At 48.5% G+C, this 27,540-nt stretch overlaps 1 long non-coding RNA gene across 5 annotated transcripts; it reads right to left on the bottom strand.

Moving 5' to 3' along the window:
• Positions 1-1,933: 1,933 nt before the first annotated feature.
• Positions 1,934-27,473, bottom strand: LOC123839899 (uncharacterized). 5 transcript variants are annotated; one of them, XR_010409878.1, is made up of 6 exons: positions 24,928-27,473; positions 23,063-23,178; positions 22,814-22,971; positions 16,258-16,470; positions 15,939-16,156; positions 1,934-9,468 (listed from the first exon to the last, which is right to left on the bottom strand). It is a non-coding gene; the product is annotated as an uncharacterized LOC123839899 (long non-coding RNA). The 5 variants fall into 5 exon arrangements; XR_010409880.1 differs by having other exon boundaries at positions 22,814-23,178; positions 24,928-26,648; positions 26,752-27,473; XR_010409876.1 differs by having other exon boundaries at positions 22,814-23,178.
• Positions 27,474-27,540: the final 67 nt, after the last annotated feature.

The following is a 27,540-nucleotide window of genomic DNA, read 5'->3' as shown; positions in this document are numbered from 1 at the left end:
CGTAGCTTCCTTTTTAAAAAGATGCGAACTGAGCAACTCTGGGACTCTCTGCAGTGAAAATATAAGAAAGAGGGAAATGTGGTTGCTCTCCTCGGGTTTTGCAAAGTAACTTGGGAGTGTCTGTAGGTGCCTCTGATGTAGTTTTTGGAGCAGCGTCGGTGGGGGGGACGTTCAGAGCCCACGGCCCAAAAATTCTTGAGACGTCTTGGGGGCAGAATGGTGGCTTTACTAAAGCTCGGGACAGAACCCATGGGCAGAAAGAGCGGCCACCCCGAGATTCTGAGGAGCAACTGATTATATACCATGGGGTTGGGGGAAGTAAAGATAAGGGAAGTCTCCAGAAGAACTTTCACCAGCTAAAGAGGACTCACAGGATATAGGAGGCCTGGCTATTGTCAAACCAAGGGTGTTTTTTCCCTCTAGCAAGGCATTAACATTAAGGCAGTTGGGAGCTTCCTGCAAGGACCTTACACTCTACCTGCCTCAAGTATTTGTCAATGGGCTACAGGTTATAAGGACATTTAATTTCATCTACATTTCCTTCGGCCTTTGTTTTCCACATCACCTGGTTGTAGAACAATTTTACCTTTAAAGTACTTTCCTCCTTTTTAAAAGCAAAGGAAAACAAAACAACAACAAAACCAAACCCTGCCTATCTATCATATATTCATTCAGTGGGTAGGAGTTGAAGCACCAAGCACTAAGCCCTGACCTAGGAACAGAGCAATGAGAAAGACAGCCAACAAAATAAACAAGCAAAATATATAGTGTCCTAGGCAGTGATGAAATGTTAGATGGAGAAAAACAGAACAGGATGGTATACAGAGAATGAGGCCTGAAGGTGGATGCAGGGGGTCCCCTTTTAAACAGGATGTCTTCAAGATAAAGTTTTCATATGCATTAGGAGGTAAGGCCTTGAACATGCACGTATCTGTAGGAAGAAGGGTTCACACAGAGAGCAGTGAGTGCAAAGGCCCTGAGGCAGAAGCCCTCCTGGTCAGCTTGATGGATTGCAGGAGGTCAGAGCAGCCGAAGCAGGAGAGAGAAGGTGAGCTAGACATCAGGTCTGTGAGGAGGGGGGGTAGGTGGGGCAGGGGAGGATACTGGGGCCTAGAGGTCATCGTAAGGGCTGTGGCTTATACTCTGAATGAGACAGCAGGGTAGCAGAGGATTCCGAGGGGAGGAGAGACAGGAGCTGTCCTGACACAAGGTCACCCGCCTGCTGTGTTGAGGCGGCCACGGCAGATGCAGAGACCTCAGAGACACAGTGCTGGTTGGGATTAGCGTGGTAACAGAGGAGTGTTCAAAGCTGTTTGCAGTCTGGGTATATTTTGAAGGTGGAACCTACAGGATTTGCTGTGGATTGGATGTGGAATAACAGGGGAAGAGGGGAAGGATAGAGAGGAGCGGAGCACAAGCACGTGGAGAGATGGGTGCCACATGCATCTTTATCAGCTCCAGGCTTCCTGACCTCAGCACGGCAACAGGCCGGGGGCCCAGGTCGCTCTCGGGGGCGCAGCTGGTGCTGCTGTCCCGTGATGTTTCGCCGTCTCGCAAGCGCAACCGGGGCGCAGCGTGAGCCAGCGGCTTCCCCAGGGTCCCGCGGCTGGCTGCGCCGGGATGTGTCTAAGCTTGAGGTCCTGCCCTCGGCCCAGCCAGCCGGGCACGGACCCCAACATTTACATCCACAAAATATTGGTTCTTTCTCTGCCGTTCACATCCACAAGACCCGCACCTACTTCAGGACAAAAGCAGTGTATCTATAAGGTGTTCTCCGAACGAAGCACCGGCCGCTGAAGACGCGGCTCGTCTCTGGGGCGGACACGGGGGTCCGAGACAGAAGACGTCGTTGCAGCCAGGTCGGGCAGGGCTACTTCGTGCCACTTAGGACTGGCTTCCCACGGACGGACAGAAAGCCCCAAAGAAGTGGAGTTTAAAAGAGACATTTATTTCTCTCACAAGAAAAGTTCTGAGGTAGCCCATCTGAGGCTGGCCTGGCAGTCCGCTCTACACAATCCGCAAGACTCCTTCCAGCTCACAGCTCTGCCAGCCAAGTTGACTCTCACCCTCCTCCTCCCGGTGGGAGCTCCAGCCATCACACCCACGTTCCAAGCAGCAGAGGGAGGAAGGGCCGGCCAACTGGCCAATGGCTGACACATGACACTTTTGCTTACACCCCAATTGGCCAGAAGCTAGTCACGTGGCCATACACCTAACTGCAAGGAAGGCTGGGAAATGTAGTCTTTACTCTGAGTCCTCGTGTACCCAGATAAAAATTCTCTAATTAGGGAGAGAAGGAGGGATAGTGGGGAAGGGGGACAGCCAGCAATTTCTGCGGCTCACATGTAACAAACTGAACCGATACTGTTCAAAATGCCTCAATGTCACAAATATTAGGTCATTGTATACTTCCATTAATACTGAATTTCAGTATTCTCCTGGGTGGCAAATAAGCCTTCAGCTATGTGCCAAATCTAAATGATAATCTCACTGGGGCTCAGTGGACAGATATAGTGAGGGTAGTGACGTCTGCAAGGGACACAAGGGACACCGTGGAAAAGAGAAGCAGTGCACGCGCTGAATACTTGCTCCGCCTATCCAACACCCTCCCGACACCAGGGGATAAAGCTTCATCTTTACCAGTGGAGTAGATAGAAATAGGTCTCATATCCATTTGTGTTTCTTTGACCATCAGTAAGGTCAAAATCTTTATTTAACAAATCTACTGGTTGGGGTGCCTGGGTGGCTCAGTCAGTTAAGCCTCTGCCTTTGGCTTAGGTCATGGTCTCAGGGTCCTGGGATGGAGCCCCGTGTCGGGCTCCTTACTCAGCAGGGAGCCTGCTTCTCCATCTCCCTTGCCTCTGCTATGTGCTCTCTCTCACTCGCTCTGTCTCTCAAATAAATAAAATCTTTAAAAAATAATAAAAATTAAAAATAAATTAAAAATCTACTGGTCATTAATGATTTTTCTTTTGTTAATTGCCCATTAAAAACCTGTGAATAGGGGCGCCTGGGTGGCTCAAGCAGTTAAGCATCTGCCTTCAGCTCAGGTCATGATCTCAAGGTCCTGGGATGGAGCCCAACATGGGGCTCCCTGCTTGGCAGGGAGCCTTCTTCTCCCTCTCCTCCCTGCTCATGCTCTCTCTCGCTATCTCTCTCTCAAATAAATAAATAAATAAAAAGAAAAAAAAGAAACACTGAAAAAAAACTGTGAACATTTTTTTTGAACATTTTTAAATTATGGTGCTACTATAGATTTCACATTCTTCAAAATAAAAAATTGGGAGTCATGTGTATCATATGTAAATAAATTTCAAACATAAATATAAAACTTAAATCATAAACCTGTAAATAAATTTCTATGATATATAACATTTAAAAGCTTTTATATACTTGTTTACTCAACTATGTCAACCTTGTTTATGGTGATTTTTTTAAAGTTGTTTGTTTGTTTGTTTGTTTTTGCTTTTAAGAAAGAGAGAGAATGCCATGGTGGTGAGGGGCAGAGAGAGAGGGAGAGAGAATCCCAAGCAAACTACCCAGTCAGTGCAGAGCCCCACGTGGGGCTTGATCTCAGGATCCTGAGATCAGGAGCTGAGCCAAAATCAAGAGTCGGATCCTCAGCCCGCTGAGCCACCGAGGCGCCCCAGGGATTTTTTTTTAATGTGCAAATATTTTTTATTTGTATGTAACCAAATCTACCAACTTTTCGGGCATAGTTCCTGGGCATTTCAATATCCATTGTGATCCCTTGACTGCTGAAGGTCTGGTGTCAGCTAAGTATATGGAAAGATCTCAAGAGAACTGAATTTGGAACCCCGGTTGGCCATGTTTTAACTGAGTGACTCTGGGCAAGTGTTCCTAATGGTGGTGCCCTCTGTTTCATCATCTACCAAATGTAGATGACACTGCCCCTCTCAGTGTTGTGGGCAAGTGATCCTCTACGCAGGGGTGCTCAGTAGGCGTGAGTTCCGTTATTCCTTCCTGGGCCCCCCCCCCAATTCGATCAGCATCCCCTCAGCCAGCACCACCAGCACTCAGTAAGATGAATCAGGCCCTTGGGGACAGCAACCTTGCCCCAGCTAGGACAGGAAATTGTGGGTGTTTTTCAAGTCGGGTTTACATTTCAATTTCAGAAACCCCCCACCCTGAGTTTCTGCTCTTCTTCCTCTTAGAATTCCCTGCATCCTCTTCCCTTCTCTGGAGTCAGTTGATGACCCAGGGCTGGATTCGCAGCTATGCTGTCATGGGTGCACCTGCCAGGAGGCGCGCACCGCATCCTTCCAGGTCTGGGGTATCAGCACCTCGGGACCCTCTACAGGGCTGCTGGGCAAACCACATTCACAGAAAGACTGTGCGGCCTAATCTACACACAGATTTGGGGGCAGGGGGACGAGGTGAGAACATATGAAAACTCCTTTCTCTGCTTAAAAACAGTGAAACAAAATATCCAAAGCTGCAATGATGTAACTACTAGCATATAGGCTATTGTAGATCAACAATCGGCCACATCCGTTTCTTCTTAGATTTCAAAATACATCTTCATTTGATTTGACGCCGATGCCTTCCGTCAGCCCATTTTCTGTTTATCGTAGAAGCCATCCCAAAACCTCAAAATAAATTTAAGGAGTTTTGCAGAAATGGAAACAAAGTCAATATAAACTCCCAAAATGGTAGATTTCTCATAAAAAGAGCATCTTCCAAAATGAAAACTGAGCCGGGGCGTTGGTGGTATAGTGGTTAGCATAGCTGCCTTCCAAAATGAAAACTGCGCGGTGCCCCGCAGTGCGGGGGTTGGGGGGGGGGAGTACAGCCCCTGCCCTGCCCGCTGCCGCATGCGGCTGTCTACCCCCTGGCCGCCTGGCCTCTGCAGCACCTGCTAGCTCGGGCCCTCAGTCACACCCACCCGGGGCAACCACCAATCACATGGCTGGTCCGGGATCAGCCCCCCAGCAGCCTCCTTGCTCGCATCTTCCCAAGCATCCATTCTTTCTACCCCTAGCTCAGTTCCACCCGAAGCTGGGTGATTCCAGAGGTGGACCTCCAAAGTGTGGGCCATCGGTTCCGTCCTAACCCTGCTTCAAGCATCTCTGACACCCTTCTCTGTCTTGTGATGGACACCGGTCTTTATGCTTCTTTCCCCCAAACAGACTGCCGTCTCCTTGGGACAAGGATGGTGACGTGTTATCCCTGGTGTATTCGTCTGCTCTGGCTGCTGGTCGGCTTAAACGACAGACATTTATTTCTCCGCAGTCCTGGAGGTCGGAGATCGGGGCAGGCCAGGCTCTGGCGGGCGCGGCTGGACGCTGCGGTGCGCGGAGACCCCGTGGCGGGCCGGCCCATCTCTTGCCCGCAGCCTTCCTCACCCGGCTAGGCGTCGACATGCAGAGACGGGACACCTTCCTTTCCTCTGTGTGACAGGTTCCTGTGTCCCCTCTGGTCTGGGACCTTGTCGTGGAGGACGTGTGTCTGTGGGGAGGACTTTGAAGCGCTTCGAGGGACGAGAAAGGAGGGGGAGAGGCCAGCGCTGCTGTGGGGCCTGGGGCAGTCAAGTCCCTGCTCTGCTTCCCAGTGGGTGGAAGTGTGGGTTGTCTGGCCCCCCGCTGTCCTGGCCTCCCGCCACCCCTCCGTCTCTGACCCCAGAGGGGACGCCCTTTCCTCCCTGGACGCATGGTGTCTCTGGGGCCCTCCTAAGCTAGGACGCCCCTCCAGCTTTCTGCTAAGACTTGGGGTCCTTAGCATCTGGCCATTCCTTGCAGCCCTATTCAGTTCTGAGAACCCGCTCTCAGGGATGGTTTTCCTTGAGCCAGGCCAGCCAGCACCCCAAATTCTCTGGCCCCACTCCCCACACGTATGCAGTCAGGAACTCTGGGTGCGGCCCAGCCCTGCACCTGAGTCTGAGCCCCTCAGGCTTGGGGTCCCTGCTCTCGGCAGCACCCGGGGCTAATCTCCCCAGCCTCCTTGGCCTCTCCCCACCAGGCCCAGAGCCTCACGGACCGCCGTGGGAATCCCATTCCTTTGCTCAAAGACCCGGCACTGGGGGTGCCTGGGTGCCTCAGTCGTTAAGCGTCTGCCTTCTGCTCAGGTCATGGTCCCAGGGTCCTGGGATCGAGCCCCGCATCCGGCTCCCTGCTCTGCGGGAAGCCTGCTTCTCCCTCTCCCACTCTCCCTGCTTGTGTTCCCTCTCTCGCTGTGTCTCTCTCTGTCAAAAAAATAAAATCTTTAAAAAACAAAAACAAAAAAAACCCCGGCACGGTGTGGTCAGCAACCCCCGGCCTAGGCCACACCTCTCTAGCTTCTTTGCAGAGTGATGGGGACTGAGACGCCCAGAGCTCGGAGGACATGGGAGCCCCCATGTCTGAGCCCTTGCCTCTTTTGCACAGGGTCCTCAGCAAAGCTCCTCCAGCAGGCCTGCCCCCACCTCCCGGGACCCCAGTGTCTCTACAGTGAAATCTCACACACACCACCGGACTTAAGAGAATGGTCCTCCCTGCACACTTTGCCCTCAGAATCTGGGGATCAATCTGCAACTTAATTACTCGATCTGCTAAGAAGCCTTTGTACAGTTGTCAGTTTGGGGTTTTGCTGGGTTTTGTGTTCTTTTGTTCTATCACCTCCCCCAAACAGAAATGCAAGTAGCTCTTCCTTCATCTTTCCCTTAGTCTAACACTTAGGCTTTGGTTTTTCTTTAACAGCTCAACTTCCTCTTGCGAAACAGTGGACTTCCCTGTGCGGATGGATAGAACAAGGAACTCTCAATTGCTTTCGGTTTTTCAGTCATTGATGGACGGAGGGGATTTTGAATGTTTTTTAAACATCGTGTGTGGAAGTCCTCTCTCCATTGCGCCACCCGGTGCATCATGACCTCTTCAGCCTGGACACAGAACGTGAGGGCGTCTGACCCACGAGAGAGGCCATGGGTGGGGTGTTTCATTCTCTGTAAAAGAATGACTTTTCCTGGTCTTTTATGGACATGCCCACTTTGAAAGATTCCACTTCTCATCTTATACATTTCTTCTCCTATTACTCGCTGATTCTTAGCTGGAATTTTCAGCAATGACGAGCAGGTGTATGGGCAGGAGTCATCCTCTTCCTCCCTCAGGCGGCTAACGCTCCTTCGTTCTCCACGACGCTCATGGGAGCTAGCTGTGACACTTCCTCCAGGGAACCTGCCCCCCACGCACCCTGAAACCGTTCTCCCCTGTGTCAGACATTTCAGCCTTTCGACCCACTTGTGGGCTTTGACTCTGTTTCCCACTTCCTCCTTGAAAGTCTGTGGCTTCCCAGACCACCCTTTACTTTGCCCCCCACCCCCCAGGGCTCTACCCTCATCGTGTGGGTTTGCTTTTTAAATAAACTCACCACATCTTCTTTCAGTCTCTATCTGTGCACTGAAACTCTGTATGTACAATATTAGCTAGATTTCCTTGGAATGGAACTTTGGCCCCTTTGGAATCAAACCTCAATCCTGCCAAGAGTAGACTTGTCAGAACAGGCCTTCTTAAAGACTCTAGAATTTCTGAAGATCTGAAAAAATAAATAAGCCACAATGAACATAATGCTGCTAAAGAAGATTATGACACTTATCTCGGGATGTTAGTGCTGAGACTGCCTTTAAGCAACCACTTGGTCTGATCACAGGATTTCACGGTTCTGGTAAGTTTCTCGAATTGCATCACAGGGAGGTTTGGACCTCACAGGAAAGAGACGATCAGAACACCCACACGTGGGCAGAGATGGGGCAGCAGACAGCTGTCTTCCGGGTACAGCCTGGGGTGTGTTGCCAACCCCAGAATGCCCCCCTGAAATTTGTATCGTCGGGGGGGAAATACCTTCCCTCCACCAATGCAGACTCAGTGCTGGGGGCCTGAAAATTTAACAACAGACAGATTAACAGGAGAAGAGAGAGCAAGTCTGTTCACACTACATGTGAGCATGCTCAGATGAAGTGGACCCTGAACAGAGAGATACAGGGGTTCACGTACCAACTTAATTGGGGGGCAGAAAGCGCTGCTAGGGGGAGACAAATGAGCCTTTAGGGGGAATGGGAGGTGTGGCCCCTGTGGTAATGTTTGTTTATGCGATTTCTCATCCTGGTGTGAGTGGCCCGGCTCCTTCCCATCTGGGGGTGAAGCTCCGCTTTCAGCAAAGGCAGGGAGCTCTGAAAAGGCTTCTCTCTGCATCCACTGTACATCAAATGTCTCCAGTTCAAATAATCTTCATACCAGCTCTGTGGGGCCAAGTGGGTCCCTATGAGACCAATAGAGCTCTTGCTTGGAATTTGAGCAGAAGGATCCTCCCTCAGGGCCTGCAGGGAGCGCAGAGCTGAGCTCCTGTGGGCCCTGCTCGGGCTCCCTGAGTTGTACTAAACAAGATCCCCATGCCCCCCCCCCTCCCCGGCATTCCTGGCAGGAAACGGGCAAGATTCCTGCACTTCCTTGTGCAATTCTGGCTTCCTTGTTGAGATGAAAGCTACATACTGGCTAGGGCCTGAATGTCTGTGTCCTTCCAAATGCCTGCCATGAGACCCCGACCCCCACATGGAGGGCATTAGGCGGGCATTTGGGAGGAGATGGGTCATGAAGTAGAGCCCTCACGAAGGGGATTAGTGCCCTTAGGAAGGAGACCCCAGGAGATCCCTGGCCCCTTCCACCACGAGAGGACCCAGTGAGAGCATCCTCACCTGACCTGGGACTTCCAATTTATGAGAAATAAATTCTGTGGCTTGTAGGCCCCCCCAATGTGTGGGATTCTCTTATAGCTGCCTGAACGCACTAAGATTATTTACTTTTTTTTAGATGACCCAAGGGGAATAAATGCGTTTTCATTTCCCAAATGCTCCCTCTAGCTTCTGTCTGCAACATGAACAGAGGGGAATCTGAAGACAGGGGTGTCCTCCCTGCGGTAACCCGCAAGACCGAGGAGGAGCCCCCAGGATTGGCCAGCTTTAAAGTAAGACCCCACGCCACTGGAACTCCAGTTTGAGATTTTCATCATTTATGTTCACGAACTTGTCCACACTGTGGCTCTGAAATATTTTCAGATATTAGCTCATCAGATTTCCTGTCCATCCCCAGGCAGCCCTACTTACCTGCTCTCCTCCCCTTCTCATCTGAGCCAGCGAGGGTGCTCAGATCTGCACCTGAATCACTGTTTATTCTGTAGAGAGCCAGTTGTTTTTACTGTAGCACTTGACAAACACTTCCACAAGAGATCCACTTTGGATGATTACAGAACTAATCCGTACGTCAAGCCACCTGAGTAAGTATTAACATGGGTCTCAAATCATTTACTGAAGCCATGAAGAACTGTTTAAAACCCACAGTTAATTTTCAGGAAGGACTAACGCCGGGCTGATCCTACGTTTTCAGACGTGGGCAGTGGACACAGTGGGGCGTGCTCAGTTTGCTGTGTCTTCTTTGTGTTTTTCTCCATTTTCATATCTTCTACAATAAATACATGTTACTTCTGAAAAGAGAAAAAGTAGATCTAAAGTTAAACTTACTTTGAATCTGGAAAACTGGGGTAGAAGTTTATGGAAAGGACCAAAGGAAAAGCTTAAAATTCATCATGTTTACTTTTATTTTCTTTAAAGATTTTATTTATTTATTTGAGACAGAGAGAGAGAGAGCGAGAGCAGGAGCAGGAGGGAGGGGCAGAGGGAGAGGGAGAAGCAGACTCCCCGAGGAGCAGGGAGCCGACGTGCGGCTCGATCCCAGGACCCCAGGATCATGACCTGAGCTGAAGGCGGACACTTCACCGACTGAGCCACCCAGGCGCCCCTCATAGTGTTTACTTTCAACTGAAATCGTATTTCCTTGCACCATGCCAGGATTTACTGGCTTTGGGGGGAGAGAGGGGGAGTGTGGTTCATGAAGGGTGCTCAAATGGCCCAGGTTGAAGCTCTAATGGTCCAAGGTGACGTCATTAGTGACTTCATTAGTGGGACTTGGTCCAGCCCTAATATGACAGTTATGAACAACTACCATTTGATGAAGGTGAAACTATTGAAAATATAGGTTGAACCATATGAAGTTGCCGGCACCTGAGCTTTGATGACCTAAAAATGGTGATTTCATGTAGTTCAACCAACAACGTGGTGAATTTAACTATTTTCCTAGACAATGTCCGTTGGGTTGGTTTAAACATATTTTCTCTCAGCCACAGAAATTAAAAGTGCGTAGCCTTAGCCTAGTTTCTCACATGTCAACACCCACCATAAGTTACAAGGGCCAGTGATCATGCCCAGCTGATTTTAGGGGCAGTTTCTTAAAAGTACCAAACTTTTTGTCCCCCGACCAACAAAGTCAGAATCTCTGGGGACTGGGGCTTGGACAGCAGGTCCTTGTTTGTTTGTTACCAACTTTATTGAGGTAGTCGGCAGACAACAAACTGTCCATTTTTAAAGTGCTCAGCTGGGGAAGTTTGAGAAATGTGTTCACTTGTGGGACCGTCACCACACTGAAGATAATGAAACTATCACCCCAAAAGTCCCCTTGTGCCCCTTTGTCATCTGTCCCTTGTGCTCCTCCCACTCACCTTGTCCCCAGGGAACCCCTGATCTTCCATCACTGTGCATCTGTGTGCAGTTTCCAAAATTTTCTCGACATAGAATGATGCAGTATGTATGGTGCATTTTGTCTGGCTTCTTTCTTTCACTTGGCATACGTTCTTCATGTTGTTGTAGTGATCAATAATTGGCTTCTTTTTTTGCTATGTAGTACTGCACTGCGTGGGCACACCAGAGTTTATCCACTCATTTGTTGGGTATTTGGGTTATTTCCACTCTTTGGCTGTTAACAGATCAGCTGCCATGACTGTTCACGGACAAACCTTAGTGTAGACAATGTGCTTTCATTTCTCTTGAGTAAATACCTAGAAATCAAATATCTGGCTCGTATGGTAGGAATATGTTTGACTTTCGAAGAAACTGCCAAGCTGCTTTCCACAGTGCGTGTTTCCCCGTATGTTCCCACGAGCAGGGCATGAGATTCTAATTTCTTCCTGTCCTTGCCAACCCTGGGGATGGCGGTCCCCTTACTTTTAGTCCTTCTCATGGGTATGTAGTGGTATCTCACTCTGGGTTGGATCTGCATTTCCCTCAAGGCTCATGATGTGGAGCAGCTCTCCCAATCTTTGCCCAGGTGGTAGTATTTTAGGAAAGCACACACCCCATCCCCCAGATGATTCTAATGTGCAGCGATGGTTGACAGCCACCAAGACTCCTGCAGCACTGTGACGCCCAGCTTCTTGTCCCCCTCCTGGGGAGGGTAGGACCCTCCCATACCCAGGTTTAGGGAAAGGATGAATCCTCTTCCAGAATCCTGAGGACGCTTCTTGGGCTAACCTCAGCACGAATCCCTTGAGGGCTTTAAATGTGGATTCCACTGAGATTCCTTTTTTTTTTTTTTTTCCAAATAAAGATTGATTGATTTGACAGAGAGAGGCAGCAGGGAGGGGTGGAGGGAAAGAGAGAATCTCAAACAGACGGCACACCCAGTGCGGAGTCCAACGCGGGGCTCGGCCTCAGGACCCCGAGATTGTGCCCTGAGCCAAAATCAAGAGTCAGACGCTCAACCAACCAACCCACTTAGGTGCCCCTCCACTGACATTCTTTTAGGGAATCCTGCAGTGAGGGTTCCAACACCACACTATTCCCCCTGATGGGTGTTTGGAGGCTGTGTATGCGGGGTCACCTCTGGCCTTGAGCTCATGATGACTGCAGCCGCTGTCTAGACCTGCGCACGTAAGAGACACTGACCCCTGAGTGTGTAGAAGCGGAAGGAAGGAGAGGGACCGGGGGTCAGCTTCTCATCCCCACCCCTCCTGAAGTGAGGAACTGGACGTGGAGTTAAGCTGCCCGTCGTGGGTTAAATTGTTCCCTAAAAAAGATATATTGAAGTCTTAGCCCCCAGTACCTCAGAATCTGGTACCATTCAGGCATGATGCCTTCTCTTCTATGTATTTATTTGTTTATTTATTTACTTCTGAAACTGGCTTAAATACGCGGTATGGTCTCAAACATCCAACCACTATTTAAACACGACAAAGCAAAAATAGAAAACACTTTATATATTTTTAAAGATTTTATTTATTTATTTGAGAGAGAGAGAGTGAGAGAGAGCGAGAACACAGCAGGGGGTGTGGCAGAGAGAATGGGGGAAGCAGACTCCGTACTGATCAGGGAGCCCAACCGTTTCAATCGCAGGACCCGGAGATCATGACCTGAGCCAAAGGCAGACGCTTAACTAACTGAGGCACCCAGGTGCCCCTAAAAAACACTTTAGATGGCATTGTCCAGAAATAAACCAATGTTACTTAGTGTACTAGAAAGATCTTTCCAGATATCTCCTGACTGCACGCAAATACGATTACAGGAAATCTTAGAGATGGTGCCACCATAGTGGTGTTGGGGTGTGGGTGTAACGTAACGGGCCCTTCACACACCAGTCACATTGTTTGGGGGTCCCCACCCTTGCAGACATTGTTAGGATGAGCCTCCTTCTGCACATCTCTTTTTGATTCTGTGGGAATAAGCCCTTGTGGTAAATTCCCAGAAGTGGGATTGCCTAACTCCTGCCCCATTTTCATTGTTTTCTGTAAAATTGCAAAAACAGCACATGCTTGTCGTTTTTTTTTTTTTAAATCAAATGTTGCATAAGAATGCAAAGTAAAAATGAAACCTGTTCCATGCTCCTCCTAAGGATGATGACTGTAAACAGTGGAGAGGAGTTTTAATGAAGCAAGTTTGGGTTTAAATCTTTGGTCTCTCTCTTAATAAATACGTGACCATGGGAAGGCTCTTACTATGTTTAACGATTAATTTCCTCATCTGAAAATGAAGTTAATGCCTGCTGTCCCCTTCTCATGGACACTTAAATAAAATATATGTGAAATGGAAGATTCACAAAAATGTATGTGCACCCAGGTCACGATGGACATCGATGACTGTCCAAAATCTGGAATCATTCACACCACACCTTCCAGATAGAAGACCAATGGGTTGGGGCACCTGGGTGGCTCAGTCATGAAGCGTCTGCCTTCGGCTCAGGTCATGATCCCAGGGTCCTGGAATCGCGCCCCGCATCGGGCTCCCTGCTCAGTGGGGAGTCTGCTTCTCCTTCTCCCTCTCCTGCTCCCCCTGCTTGTGTTCCCTCTCTCGCTGTGTCTCTCTCTGTCAAATAAATAAATAAAATCCTAAAAAAAAAAAAAGGAGAAGAAGACCATTGGGTTGAAAATAAACAACAAAAGGAGGTTAGAGAACCTAAGTGTTTGTCCACGTGTACTGAGTCACTCTGGGATTAAGGAGGAAGGTTGGTGGAGGCAGGGAGACCAACTACACAGAACCGAACGTCAGCGAGCAGTCAGCATGCTCTACTTGTGAGATGCCCCAGAGGCCAGACCCGCAGGGAAACTCACCTTCCAAGGCCTCGATTTAAAAGGAAGAAATACTAAAAAGAACTAACTTAAGAGTTTATTTTTAGGGCGCCTGGGTGGCTCAGTCGTTAAGCGTCTGCCTTCAGATCAGGTCATGATCCCAGGGTCCTGGGATCGAGCCCCACATCGGGCTCCCTGCTCAGTGGGGAGCCTGCTTCTCCCTCTCCCTCTGCCTGCCGCTCTGCCTACTTGTGCTCTCTCTCTATCTCTCTGTCCAATAAATAAATAAAATCTTAAAAAAAAAAGAGTTTATTTTTAGGGGCGCCCAACTGGCTCAGTTGGTAGAGCATGCAACTCTTGATCTCAGGGTCGTGAGTCCCAGCCCCACACTGGGTGTAGCGCTTACTAAAAAAAAAATAATAATAATCAATCAATCCCTGCTTTCAGTACAACCAGGATATTGATATTGACATAATCCATCAATCTTAAAAAAAAGTTTAATTTTAAAAATTGAAAAAGGAACAACAAAGTAAATTTAAATAAAGCACAAGGAAATATAAAAATAACAAAAGTTGATAAAAAATACAATCAAAGAAACAACAGAAAAGATGAACAAAATCAAAACCTAGTTTAAAAAAGATTATTAATAGATCAAACTCTAACATGACTAAAAAAGAATCACAAAGAAGTATAGGAAGAAAGGTGGTAAAGCGGCAGATAATTTTTTTTTATTTGTTTATTTGAAAGTGAGAGAGAAAGCATGAGCAGAGGGAGGGGCAGAGGCAGAGGGAGAAGCAGGCTCCCCACTGAGCAGGGAACCATACATGGGGCTCGATCCCAGGACCCCGGGATCATGACCTGAGCCAAGGCAGATGATCAACCGACTGAGCCACCCAGGTGCCCTGCAGATAAAATTTAAAATAATAAGAATACTCTAAGTGTTTTATGTTAATATTTTGAAAACTTAAATGAATGTATGACTTTCTTTTTTTTAAAGATTTTATTTATTTATTTGAGAGAGAGCACATAGAAGGAACACAAGCAGGGGGAGTGGGAGAGGGAGAAGCAGATTTCCCGCTGAGCAAGGAGCCCGTCATGGGACTCGATCCCAGGATCCTGAGATTATGACCTGAGCTGAAGGCAGACAATCAACCAACTGAGCCACCCAGGCGCCCCTGAACATATGATTTTCTATAAAAATCGCAAAAATTGAGTGAAGAAAAAGTGGAAACTAAATAAACTATTAACCATTGAAGAAATTGAATCTGTGGTCAAAAGCTTCCGCTCGTCGGATGACACCAGGCACGGCCTGGGAAGGCAGATAACCCTATTTCATACAGATTATAAAAATAGGGGACATCAGGGGCGCCTGGGTGGCTCAGATGGTTGGGCGTCTGCCTTCAGCTCAGGTCATGATCCTGGAGTCCTGGGATCGAGTCCCACATCGGGCTCCCTGCTCAGCAGGGAGCCTGCTTCTCCCTCTCCCACTCCCCCTGCTTGTGTTCCCTCTCTCACTCTCTCTCTCTCTCTCTCTGTCAAATAAATAAATAAATAAATCTTTAAAAAAATAGAATTCTTAAAAAAATAAAATAAAAGCATTTCCATGAAGGTGAAAGATAATATAAGGGCACTTTAATCCCCATGATTCATCAGTGAATAGGGCGTCCTGGCCGGCACAGCAGGAAGGAAGGAGAAATAGAAACTAGAAAGGAAAACAAAGCTGTCGTTCTCTGCGGATGATAAAATTTTGTATGTACCAAATCTGAGAACATTTACAGAGAAATAATAGGTTTTTGGGAATAATATTAACACTGCAAAAAAATCAACAGCATGCTGTCATCAGCAATAAATAATTATAAAATGGAACAGAGAAACGATGCCAGTATTCATAAACCCGACGTGGGGGAGAGAGGCGCTAGAGTCTGCTAGCGAGGCGGGGATCTCATTGGGTCTGGTGGTGCCTTGCCCTCCCCCCACCATGCTCACACTGGGGGGACGGGGTCACACGGGGTGAGCACCGGCTGGCAGGGTGCTCAGAGAACGCACAGAACACGTTCCCTAAGGATCCCACCGGCTGACTCCTTAAAAGGAGCCGCAGAGCCAATTCTGGTGCGCTGGACAAAAATGGAATCATACCCCCATAGGAGGTCGTTAGGATGCAATTCGTGAAGTTAAGGTGAGGTCATCCTGGTGTAGAGCAGGCCCCTAACCAATGTGACTGGTGTCCTTAGAAGAACAGGTCATGATAGGGCGCCTGGGTGGCTCAGTCGTTAAGCGTCTGCCTTCGGCTCAGGTCATGATCCCAGGGTCCTGGGATCAAGCCCCGCATTGGGCTCCCTGCTCCGTGGGGAGTCTGCTTCTCCCTCTGCCACTCCCCCTGCTTGTGCTCGCTCTCGCTCTCGCTCTCTCCCGTGCTCTCTCTCTCTCTCTCTGTGAAAGAAAGGAAGGAAGGAAGGAAGGAAGGAAGGAAGGAAGGAAGGAAGGAAGGAAGGAAGGAAAGAAGGAAGAAAGAAAGAAAGAAATGTTTAAGATGAACAGGTCATGTGAAGACGCAGACTCGCCTGTGGACGCATGTGACGTGTGTGCAGTTGTCAGCCAGGGGTCGCCAGGGGTCGCCACGGAAGCTGCAAGAGGCAAGGAAGGATGTCCCCACAGCTTTCGGAGAGAGCAGGGTCTGCGGACACCTTGATTTTGGACTCTGGCCTCCAGATGGGAGAACGGTGAGACCAGGATCTCTGTGGCTTTAAGCCGCCCCTTCGTGTGGGTTGTTACCACAGCCCTGGGAAACGAACACACACAGGGATGACGGTATCTACCCAGAAAAATCACTGTGGCAGAAGATGGCGGCGTCCCCAAATCTGACCCCAGAAGGTTCCATACCGTAGATTTCATTTCAGTAACGTGCTTGAAGAGACGCGATCCTAGTGATGGAGGACAGCTCAGTGGCCGCCGGGGTTCGGGAGGTTGGGAGGGAAGGACGTGGGGCGTCTGTACAGGGCAATGATGGGAATATCCTATACTCGACTGTATCAGCGTCACTATCCTGGTCGTGATGTTGCGCTGTGGTCTCGTAACACGTCACCATTGGGAGAACTGGACAGAGAGTATATGGGATTTCTCTGTATTACTCCTTCCAATCACATGTGAATCCACAGCCATCTCAAAATAAAAAGTTTAAGAAAAAAATCGCTGGGAGGAGGAGAGCAAACAGGACACACCCAGCCCTCAGTACAATGCCGAGAGTGTGGCGGGGAGCTCGGTGCGGTAGCTTGAAGAGCCTGGGGCCAACCGGGCCGCGGCTCACCCTGCTGGGCCGTCCGCTGTCGGCTCGCGCAGCTCCATGAAGACCTGGGTTCTCTCCATCTCCCGACCCTGCCCTGCTCAGCACATAGGCTCCGTGCCGGCGAGATGTCCTCAGGCTCCCAAGGCTTCTCCAGCTCTAGGGATCGTGTACAGGCTGGCCTCCACCTGCCGGCATCTCTCGGAGAGCAAAGAACCCATTCCCGGAAGCCTCCCTCACAGCCGAGAGGCCAGGATTGCATCACTTAGGCAATCATCAAGCGAAATGGAATGAACTGTCCTGCTTCAGTCAGATCAGTCTGGGTTAACCTCCAGACCCGGGGCGAGAGCCAACTTTCCCAACTCAAGGGCAGGATCCCCATCTATGCCAACCCGACAGCAGGAGGCGGTTCTTGGGCAGCGTCCCAGCTCTGCCTTTCTCCCGCCCTGCCCAGCGCTCCCCTGGCCGGCCCGCAGGCCCCCTGCCTGTGACGTGAGGGCCGGCAGATCTGCTCAGGCTCCTACCCCCGCCCACGGCAGGTGCCCTGTGCGTAGAAACAATATTCGTGGAAATGAGTTAAGTAGCCCTTGACACATTCATTCTGCCTCCTGAACATCTGCTTAAATCTACACCCGTAACTGTATCATGATGGCCCAGGTTAAAAACTCAATCAGACCCAAGCCTACGACCCTCCTACAATGTCTCTTAGTTTCTGCAGAAGCAAGCTGCAAATCCTTCTTGCTCTACGTGCTTCTACATTGGATTTGTTCCTTTGGCCTTTTGACTTGAAGGCAACTCGTGTTGTCATACTCTGCGCTTTTCTCTAAAGTATTTGATGTGGGAAACAAAGGCAAAAGAAAAAATTAAATTTCTTTACTACTTACACCCCATTGACAGGTCCTTGAAACAGGCAGAGGGACCTTCCTCTAGGAGCTCAGCTGCCTCGATGTCCACACTTAGCTAAGGGCCAAAGGTAAACTTAGCCGAACTCCCCAGGATCCTGTGAGTCTACTTTAAACATATAGAGATTCCTCTGGAAACTTCCTTTACCTCTACCCCTCCCCTCCCAAGATATGTCAGTAATCATCCTCCAAGCATATGGCCCACCGATATACACCTGAAGGGTCTCATGACTGAGGGTTTACTAAACAGTACTAAAGAGCCTTTTCCTAAAAAGCCAGCCCCCGCAGGGTCCTGGGAAGGTCCTGGAAACCTTGTTTCCAAAATACCTTGGAGGCTTGTTCTATCCCTAACCCGTCCCAACTTGAAAGCATATAATCAGTCATCCCTCAAAACCCCAGAGCAGCTCCTTCTGCCCCCGGGTCCTGTCCCCATGCTTTAATAAAACTGCCTTTCTGCACCAAAGATGTCTCAAGAATTCTTTTTTTTTTTTAAGATTTTATTTATTTATTTGACAGAGAGACACAGAGAGAGAGGGAACACAAGCAGGGGGAGTGGGGGAGGGAGAAGCAGGCTTCCTGCGGAGCAGGGAGCCCGATGCGGAGCTCGATCCCAGGACCCTGGGATCATGACCTGAGCTGGAGGCAGAAGCTTCACTGACTGAGCCACCCAGGGGCCCCTCATTGGTGATTTAAGCCCACATGCATCGCTGCATCTTATGACTCATGTTCTCTAATTGTTCACCAGATACCCTGCAGGGAGGACAAGAAATTTCTGGTGCTCCAATTTCTACTTAGTGATGCATGTGGCCCATCAGGTAAGTCAGTGGTTTTCCTCCACAAACTTTGCATCATTTTTTTTCTCCCCAAGTGAAGTTGTTGACTAAGTCAAATATTGGTTTGAATTTGATAGTATTATATCCCCTAAGCAGAATCCAGCCCGGCTTCTCCATCTCTGACTCTCTTTTTGTTTTCACTTGCCCCTGAATCAACTGTAAGAAATAATTCTGACCCGTAAAATGGTAATGCTCACAAACCAAACAGAGGTTCAGATCGTCTCCTTAAGATTCTTCTTTAGATGGAGCACCTGGGTGGTTCAGTCGGTTAAGCCTCCAACTCTTGGTTTTGGCTTCGGTCATGATCTCAGGGTCGTGAGATCGAGCCCCACATCGGTCTCGAAGCTTAGTTCAGAGTCTGCTTATCCCTCTCCCTCTGCTCCTCCCCCCGCCCCTGCTCTTAAATAAATAAATAAATAAATAAATAAATAAATAAGATTCTTTGTTAGATTTCCATGTTTCCTGGATTGGACTTAAGTTCACCTGCCATTTTGCCCACATCTGCCTCAGACCCACGCGCATCTCCCGAGTTCTGTCTTCCTGGCTCTCTTTACTGTAACACAGAATATAAATGGGAATGCTGGACATCAGCTCCTAGTGAGGTCTAGGGACATTACCCCTGCCAGGAAGAAAAGATTTAGCAGAAATAACGGTGCATCATGAATCCAGAATGGTTTGTGTTCCTCTCACTACCGAGACAGAAAGCTGTAATTGTCTCCTGGGTTCATGTTCTGCTTGAATGAAGTTTGAAGGAACACACTTAAATACGGGACTCTGTGGTAACAACAGTTAGTTCTGGGCTAATGTGCAGGGTTTACAGAGCGGATTGTAGTCTGAAGATGCTCACATGGAGGACATTTCAAAACTGTCATCCTGGAGACAGTAGAGGGCACCCCATCCCAGAATGAAGTGTGGGGACAGTGCACTAAACAGGGACAACGTGAAGCTCCTCTGCCCCAAGCTAACCTGGTATTTTCCGTCTATTGATGGTTTTAGGGTCCCAGAGCTCTGCCATCTGTATGGTAGCGGCTAGCCACAGGTGCCTGTCTGAGTTGGGTAACATTTAGTATTATTTTTTAAATTTTATTTATTTATTTGAGAAAGAGACAGAGATAGCGAAAGAGAGCATGAACAGGGGGAGGAGAGGGAGAAGCAGGCTCCCCGCTGAGCAGGGAGCCCGATGTGGGGCTCAACCCCAGGACCCTGGGATCATGCCCTGACCCGAAGGCAGACAGTTAACCAACGGATCCACTCAGGCGCCCCGAGTTGGGTAACATTTAAAGTTCAGGGCGCCTGGGTGGATCCGTCGGTTGAGCCTCTGCCTTCGGCTCAGGACATGACCCCAGGGTCCTGGAATCGAGTCCCACATCGGGCTCCCTGCTCAGTGGGAAGCCTGCTTCTCCCTCTCCCCCACCCCCTGCTCGTGCTCTCTCTGGCTATCTCTGTCTCTGTCTCTGTCTTTCAAATAAATAAATAAAACCTTAAAAAAAAACCACATTTACAGTTCAGCCCCTCACTTGCACCAGCCACACTTCGTGTCTGCAATAGTCACACGTGGCTAGTGGTTACCATGCTGGATAGCACAGATACGGAGCATTTCTACCGTTATAGAAAGTTCTCGTAGACAGTGCTGCGAAAATCCCAGTTCCCACATGTGTGATAGTTGAATATGTAATCAGAATATGCCACCCCATCCCCAGGGGCGCCTGGGTGGTACAGTGGGTTAAGCGTCTTGACTCTTGGTTTCAGCTCAGGTCATGATCTCAGGGTCCTGGGATCGAGCCCCGCGCCGGGCTCTGTGCTCAGCTCCAAGTCTGGTTTGGATTCTTTCTCCATCTCCCTCTGCCCCTCCTCCTTGTGTTTGCTCACTCTCCCTCTAAAATAAATCAATCTTAAAAAAAAAAAAAAGGAATATGCCACCCCCAAATATACCACTTTGGCGTCAAGATTATTCTGAGCTGGAGACAATTAGGAAGCAGCAGACACAGGGGAACTCTCTGCTGTCTCCCTCACCTACGAGCAGGGAGTGAGTCTGCCTTGGGAAGGGGTGCCCCTCTGTGGAACCAGGAAGGGAAGGACGACCGATGCTGCCAGGACGCCTCTATGTAAACAGCCTCCCTGAACATCCCTCGGCTTCCATTAGTCTCCCCCGTATCTGCCTCTGGACGCCCAAACCCCATTTCCTTGGTCTGGTCACTTCTCCACAACTTACTGCCTTTTGTTATAATGGCATATACGCCCCCACCCCCTAATTGGACCACTTCCCTGGGTCTTTCTTTCTTTTTTTTTTTTTAAGATTTTATTTATTTCACAGAGAGATAGCGAGAGCAGGAACACAAGCGGGGGGAGCGGGAGAGGGAGAAGCAGGCTCCCAGCCGAGCAGGGAGCCCAACGTGGGGCTCGATCCCAGGACCCTGGGATCATGACCTGAGCCGAAGGCAGACACCCAACAACTGAGCCACCCAGGTGCCCCTGGGTCTTCATTTCTTTTCTGGGAAGGCCTCCACTCATGGGAAAAAATTAAAATACCAAGAAGCGAAATGTATCTACCTTTTCTCCTGTTCATCTGTCTTTTGTCAGTCTGATTATAGACGCCTACTCTGAGAGGGCAGAGGAAGATTGTTTCCCCCCCTTACACAATCCACCAAGAATAACAGAAACACGAACTGGTCTGGCAGAGAGGCTGAGCTCTGCGGTTGATGAGCCTGAGCGGCTTAGGCACAGAGGATAGTCAGCTGGCTTCCAACCGGGTAACATCACCTGGCCACCCTTCCAGGGGATTTCTCTAATTTTATTTTGGAGAAAAACTTCAATTAAAGAAAGAGGACGGTATTTTTCAATTAAAAAATAGGGGAGATATTGGTCTGAATATCATTTGGGACTTGCTCTATATAAATTCTCGATTACTTTCAACCCCCAAGCACATTACTGCTCCTCTTACAGGATTTTAAAAGTCTTTTAAAAGTAACACGAAATAAAAGATAACATGTAAGCAAGTGTATTATTAGGTCAAATACATGTTTCTATTGCTGACAGAAACATTAAAGGTTATCTCATCCAATTTCATCTTTTGGTGATAAAATCTCTGTGACCCGAAATGTTTAGGCGTCTCTCCCAAATGCTCAAGGCTATTGCTGAGGATTAGAACTCTTATATCCAGACTCAATGTAGTGTTTTTTCCCTTTATGTTATGATTATACAAGACTTTTTAATTTAATTTAATTTATTTGAGAGAGAGAAAGCACAGAGGGAGAGGGAGAAGCAGGCTTCCCGCAGAGCAGGGAGACCCATGTGGGGCTCGATCCCAGGACCCTGAGATCCTGACCTGAGCTGAAGGCAGATGCTTAACCGACTGAGCCACCCAGGAGCCCCATATATAAAACATTTTTATTAAAAATGTGGGCATTCTAAAGTCTTTCACTGAGATTAGCACTATAGAAAGAGCCAATCACTTCCCTTATTGGTGGTTGATCTGTAATACAGAAGTGCTCCCACAGGGACACAGCTAGACGTTTTACTTCCTCTAGGCTCACCTCCTGAACCGGGATCAGGAAGGTGAATTTCATGATCTCAGATTCAGTGCAGTGTGCCTTCCTTTGTTAAATGCAGGGAGAAAGGATGGAGAACTACTCCCTTGAGTTTTTATGTAAGAGAAAGTGAAAAACATTACCCGACACACTGCCATCTGCAAATGTGACAAATACGAGAAGTGCTTTAATCACTTGAGATTTTGATAAGGATTTTGTTCACCAGCCCCATCAAACTGACCCGGGAGAAGAGATTGTGGTGAAATTATAGAGTGAAGTTCAACATTCACCCGCGGCCTCTCTGGGGTCCCCACGGCAGCCCTCCCACTGATGCTACACCAGGACTAAGAGGGTTCTCAGCCGGCCGTGGCCAAGCAGATCAATAGCAGCATCAATATTTCAAGGGATTATTTTATTTGTGTTTTTAAAAAAGATGCTGAATCATAGCAATCACTTAAAACAGATAACTTGATTTTTATGGAAACAATAGGTACCTTTATGCTTCTGCATTTCAAATAAGCCCCCAGAGAGACCAAATCTACCTGAGCCTGACTGGTTTTTCCTTAAGTCTGAAATTAAAGATTTGCTGATCTTGCAAATAAAATTTATTTTTCCTTCTGGCCATATCCCTTAATCACATTCCTCTTCGTTGCAAAGTGAAAAATAGGTAAGATGTCACAAGAGATAGTTCTCAACAGGAAGGACGTTCTCCCAGTTACCAATGGGTATGCTAAGCAGCGGCTCCCACTGAGGTAATTAAATTAATAGGAATGCAAATCCCTTGTTAGTGTTACATCAATTCTGGTCTCTTTCCTGCTTACTAAAAAAGTACAGATTATTTCAGCTTCAACGATTTTTCAGATTTTGTGAGTGAATATTAAAAAACATACTTACAGGTCTCCTGTAATATTATCCAATGTGCTATATCACCTTTGGAAGAGGAAAAGATCTGGTTCCGATTGTTCTTAGATCTGATTCTCAGCCTGGCCGATGAGGACAGCAGCCTGCAGGCCAGGAGCCGGGCGAAGACAGTTGGAAGGTGAAGGTCACCCCTGGAGGTTGCCAGAGAGATGGGTCAAATGTGTTCCACGTCAGAGGTGAAGTCTGGAAATGAAGCGGGTGCCCGCATTTCAGACCGCTTACCTTCCTGTCCCTGCGGTGTTTGGCCTGGGAAGGCCAGTCAGAACAATGCAGTGTCCAGTGAGCCCTCACTCTCTTCCTTCCTTCCTGGCCCGGACAGTGCCAACACAACGCCACAGCTGAGTAAGGAAGGTTCCCCGTGACTGGTCTGCACGAGTTTTCTCAGTTTGCACAGATCTCCCCTCCCCAGGCCCTGCCCGCACAAGAGAAGGAACTCCCTTCCTGCGCTCTGTGGGAAGGATTGGACCGTGAGGATTAGAGATGGCTCTGAGGCCGGGGTCCCTAGATGGGCCATCAATATGTAAATAATTAAATATGTTTGCATTTTTTAAAAAATGTTTTATTTATTTATTCATGAAAGTCAGAGAGAGAGAGAGAGGCAGAGGCAGAGGGAGAAGCAGGCTCCCCACCTAGCAGGGAGCCCGATGCGGGGCTCGATCCCAGGACCCTGGGATCACGACCTGAGCCGAAGACAGACGCTTAACCATCTGAGCCACCCAGGCGCCCCTAAATATGTTTGCATTTAAAGTATAAAAAAGGGTAACATAATGAATAAGATGTAAATAAAATAAATGAATGAAATAAAATAAAAATTCATGAATTCATATTGGTAACAAATAACTCAGTGGTTAATAAATTTAAAATTCTGAATAAAATAAAAATTCATAAATTTTTGTTGAGTAAAATAAAAATTCAGGAGTTCATACTGGTAATAAATAATTTGGTGGCTACCCAGAAAGTTAATGAAGTTAATATCACCAAAAAATGGGCAAACTGACACTGCTCATATAGAAGATCCCAAGTAACCTCAAAGTATCTGCTAGAACTAGTAATTAGTGAATTCGGCATGGTCAAGGGATACAACGTCAATATATGCAAATCAATAGTATTTCCATATATGAGCAATGAACAATTAAAAATTAAAATTAAGGGGTGCCTGGGTGGCTCAGTCGTTACGCGTCTGCCTTCGGCTCAGGTCATGATCCCGGGGTCCTGGGATCGAGCCCCACATCAGGCTCCCTGCTCAGAGGGGAGCCTGCTTCTCCCTCTTCCACTCCCCCTGCTTGTGTTCCCTCTCTTGCTGTGTCTTTCTCTGTCAAATAAATAAAATCCTTAAAAAATAATAATAATAAATAAATAAAAATTAAAATTAAGAAAATAACATTTATAATAGCAACAAAAGCCTGAATTGGGGTGTCTTGATAGGTGTGTTCTAAATCACTAATGTGGTGGTGATTGATGTAGGAAATGTTGGGGTCCAGGAGCAAACAGTCAAGAATTCTTCACACATCTTCAGTGCAGAAAGGCAGTTTTTTTTTTTTTTTTTTAAGATTTTATTTATTTGACAGAGAGACACAGCAAGAGAGGCAACACAAGCAGGGGGAGTGGGAGAGGGAGAAGCAGGCTCCCCGCCGAGCAGGGAGCCCGATGTGGGGCTCCATCCCAGGACCCTGGGATCATGACCTGAGCCAAAGTCAGACGCTTAATACTGAGCCACCCAGGCACCCCTTTATTAAAGCACAGGGACAGGACCTGTAGGCAGAAAGAGTTGCACTGGGGTTGTGAGGGGTGATTGATTATATGCTTTCAAGTTGGGACAGGTTAGGGATAGAACAAGCCTCCAAGGTATTTTGGAAACAAGGTTTCCAGGACCCTGAGGGGGCTAGCTATTGTTAGGAAAAGGCTATTTAATACTATTTAGTAAACCCGCAGTCTTGAGACTCTTCAGATGTATATCAGGAGGCCACATGCTTGGAGGATGATTACTAACCTGTATCTTGGGGGGTAGAGAGAAAGAGAGTTTCCAAAGGAATCTCTATATGTTTAAAGTAGACTCACAGGATCCTGGGGAGTTTGGCTAAGATTACCTTTGGCCCTTAGCAAAGTGTCAACATCCAGGCAGCTGAGCTCCTAGAGGAAGGTCCCTCTGCCTGTTTCAAGGACCTGTCAATGGGGTGTAAGTAGTAAGGAAATTAATTTTTTCTTTTGCCTTTGTTTCCCACATCAGTGATTACATGATTATATACGTTTGTTCAAACTCATGGAAGTGAACACTTACAATCCGTGAAGTTTATTGTTATGTAAATTATGCCTCAGTAAAGAGAAAGAGGGAGCACCTCCTATGCGCCCTGTTCTATGCCCTGAGCATATAGTACAGAACAAAAGAAAGGTTTTCCATTGGAGCTAACTTCTATAGACATGGTGATGGTGGCGTAGATGACAATGAATGGATAAATGAGCGGATATCTCAAGTAGTGAGAAGTACTAAGAGAATAACAAGACAGGAAGCAGGAAAGAAGGGGTATGGATTTTACATAGAATGGTCAGGAATGGCTTGGCACTGATAAAATGCTGCATGCACACTCCATGTCAGTATCAGGAGAAAGAGCACGCCAGCAGGAGGGAGAGCAGGAACATGCTGGGCAAGGTAGACTAAGGGCAAAGAAGCTGGTGTAGCCAGGAGGGAGCAAGGAGGGCAGTGGCAGGAGATTGAGGTGCATGGATCACATAGGGGCTAGAAGGCCTTGGAAGAAAGGAACTTTGGATGAGGAGTGATGAGGGAGCAGAAGGCAAGCTGAGGACAAAGCACAAGCTGACAACACACAACCCCCCCCCCCACACACACACAACACACACACTCCCAGGTGGAATATGTGTGATATTCCTCAGGCACTCCTGGCTGCCCTAAAGCTCAGAGAAGGAAAAACAAATGGTTAACTTATAGAGATTAGAGTCCTGCAAGACAGGACTCTCCCTCAGTTTACAAATGTCTTAGTGATTCACAAGAAAGAAGCATTCTTGGGGTGCGTGGGTGGCTCAGTGGGCGAAGCATCTGCCTTTGGCTCAGGTCATGATCCCGAGGTCCTGGGATGAAGCCCCGGGTCAGGCACCTGCTCAGTGGAGAGCCTGCTTCTCCCTCTCCCTCTGCCACTCCCCTTGCTTGTGCTCTCTCTCTCTCTCTCTGTCAAATATATAAAATCTTACCAAAAAAAAAAGAGCATTCTTTTTTTTTTTCTTTTTTTTAAGATTCTATTCATCTACTTGAGAGAGAGAGCACAAGCAGGGGGAGAAGCAGGCTCCCTGCTGAGCAGAGTGCTGGATGCAGGCCCTATCCCAGAACCCGGAAATCCTGACCCGATCCAAAGGCAGACGCCCAACCATCTGAGCCACCCAGGCGCCCCCACTCCCCGCCCCCAAAAGAGTATTCGTAACAATACCTTAACTTCTGGAAGGAAGCTCCCAACTGTCTTAATGTTAATGCCTTGCTAGTGGCAAAAACCACCTTAACTTGACAATGGCAAGGCCTCCAGTATCTCGTAGGTCCTTTTTAGCATATGAAAGTCCTTTTGAAAACCTCCCATTTCCTTACCTCCCCCAACTCCCAAGTATATAATGAGCCACCCCTCACAACCCCGGTGTAGCAGCTCTTTCTGCACTCGGTCCTGTCCCCATGCTTTTGGTGAAATCACCTTTTTGCACCAAAGATGTCTCAAGAATCCTTTCCCGGTGGTTGGCTCGGGACCTTACCCTACCGAACCTCACCTACATTCAAAACCACCTCAAGAGGAGTGGCACGATCTTCCTGTTGCTGTAGGGAAGTAATAGGAGGCGCATTTAGGTGTTATGGGTGAGTTGTGTCCCCCAAGATCTGTTCAGGTCCCAACCCCCAGTATCTGTCAGTGTACCCTTACTTGAAAGTAGGGTCTTTGCTGATGACCAAATTAGCATAAGGTGATCAGAGTGGGCCCTAATTCAACATGACTGGCGTCCTTGTAAGAGGAAAGTACCACCATATGAGGCCAGACTCACGAAGAACGCCGTTTGAGGACACAGGCAGAGACGGTAGGGACACAGCTGCAAGGCAAGCGACGCCAAGGAGCGACGGCCACCACCAAAGGCTGAATTTAGACTTGCGCACTTCGGAACCGTGAACAACACGTCTCCGTTCTGTACCGCGCCGCCCCAGTGGGCCCGGCCGTGTTCAGCCAGGGGGTCGCCATGGGCCCGTCCGCCTTCCCGGGCTCTAGCCTGTTTGCCTGAAAGCAGCCTCTGCAAGGCAGGCCCTCAGGACGAGGGATGCGGGAGGGGCAAGGCGGGGAGAGAGGACGCCCTCCAGGTTTCTGACTGGAGCGGCTGCAGCGGCGGCGGGGAGCCGCGCGGGAGCCCCCCAGGGGGACAGACCGGCGTGGAGTCCAGGGCGCACAGCCGGCCCAGAACGGAACGGGACTGCGCAGAGGTGGTGCTCCAGGCCCCCACCTGCTTTCCGAGAGTAACGTGCTTGTCAACTGGGCAGCGTTCTGACCCCCTTCCTATAACGCCCGCAGCCCCAAAGAGGAACGATAAAAAGAACCCAAACACTAAATCCCTAAGACGCATCCCGACGGCGGAACCTGCTTTCCGGCAAAACGCCAGCGGTCGGGGGCTGGGGCCCTGCGGGGTTCGGCATTGAGCTTGTCAATCACCAGACACCGTCTATGACT

The sequence above is a fragment of the Mirounga angustirostris genome, unplaced genomic scaffold (assembly GCF_029215605.1).
Source record: "Mirounga angustirostris isolate CCGP_5_RB_7025 unplaced genomic scaffold, mMirAng1.0.hap1 SCAF_3, whole genome shotgun sequence".
NCBI lineage: Eukaryota > Metazoa > Chordata > Mammalia > Carnivora > Phocidae > Mirounga > Mirounga angustirostris.
The sequence above is the reverse complement of the archived record's forward strand: the minus strand, read 5'-3'. Positions and strand labels throughout refer to the sequence as shown.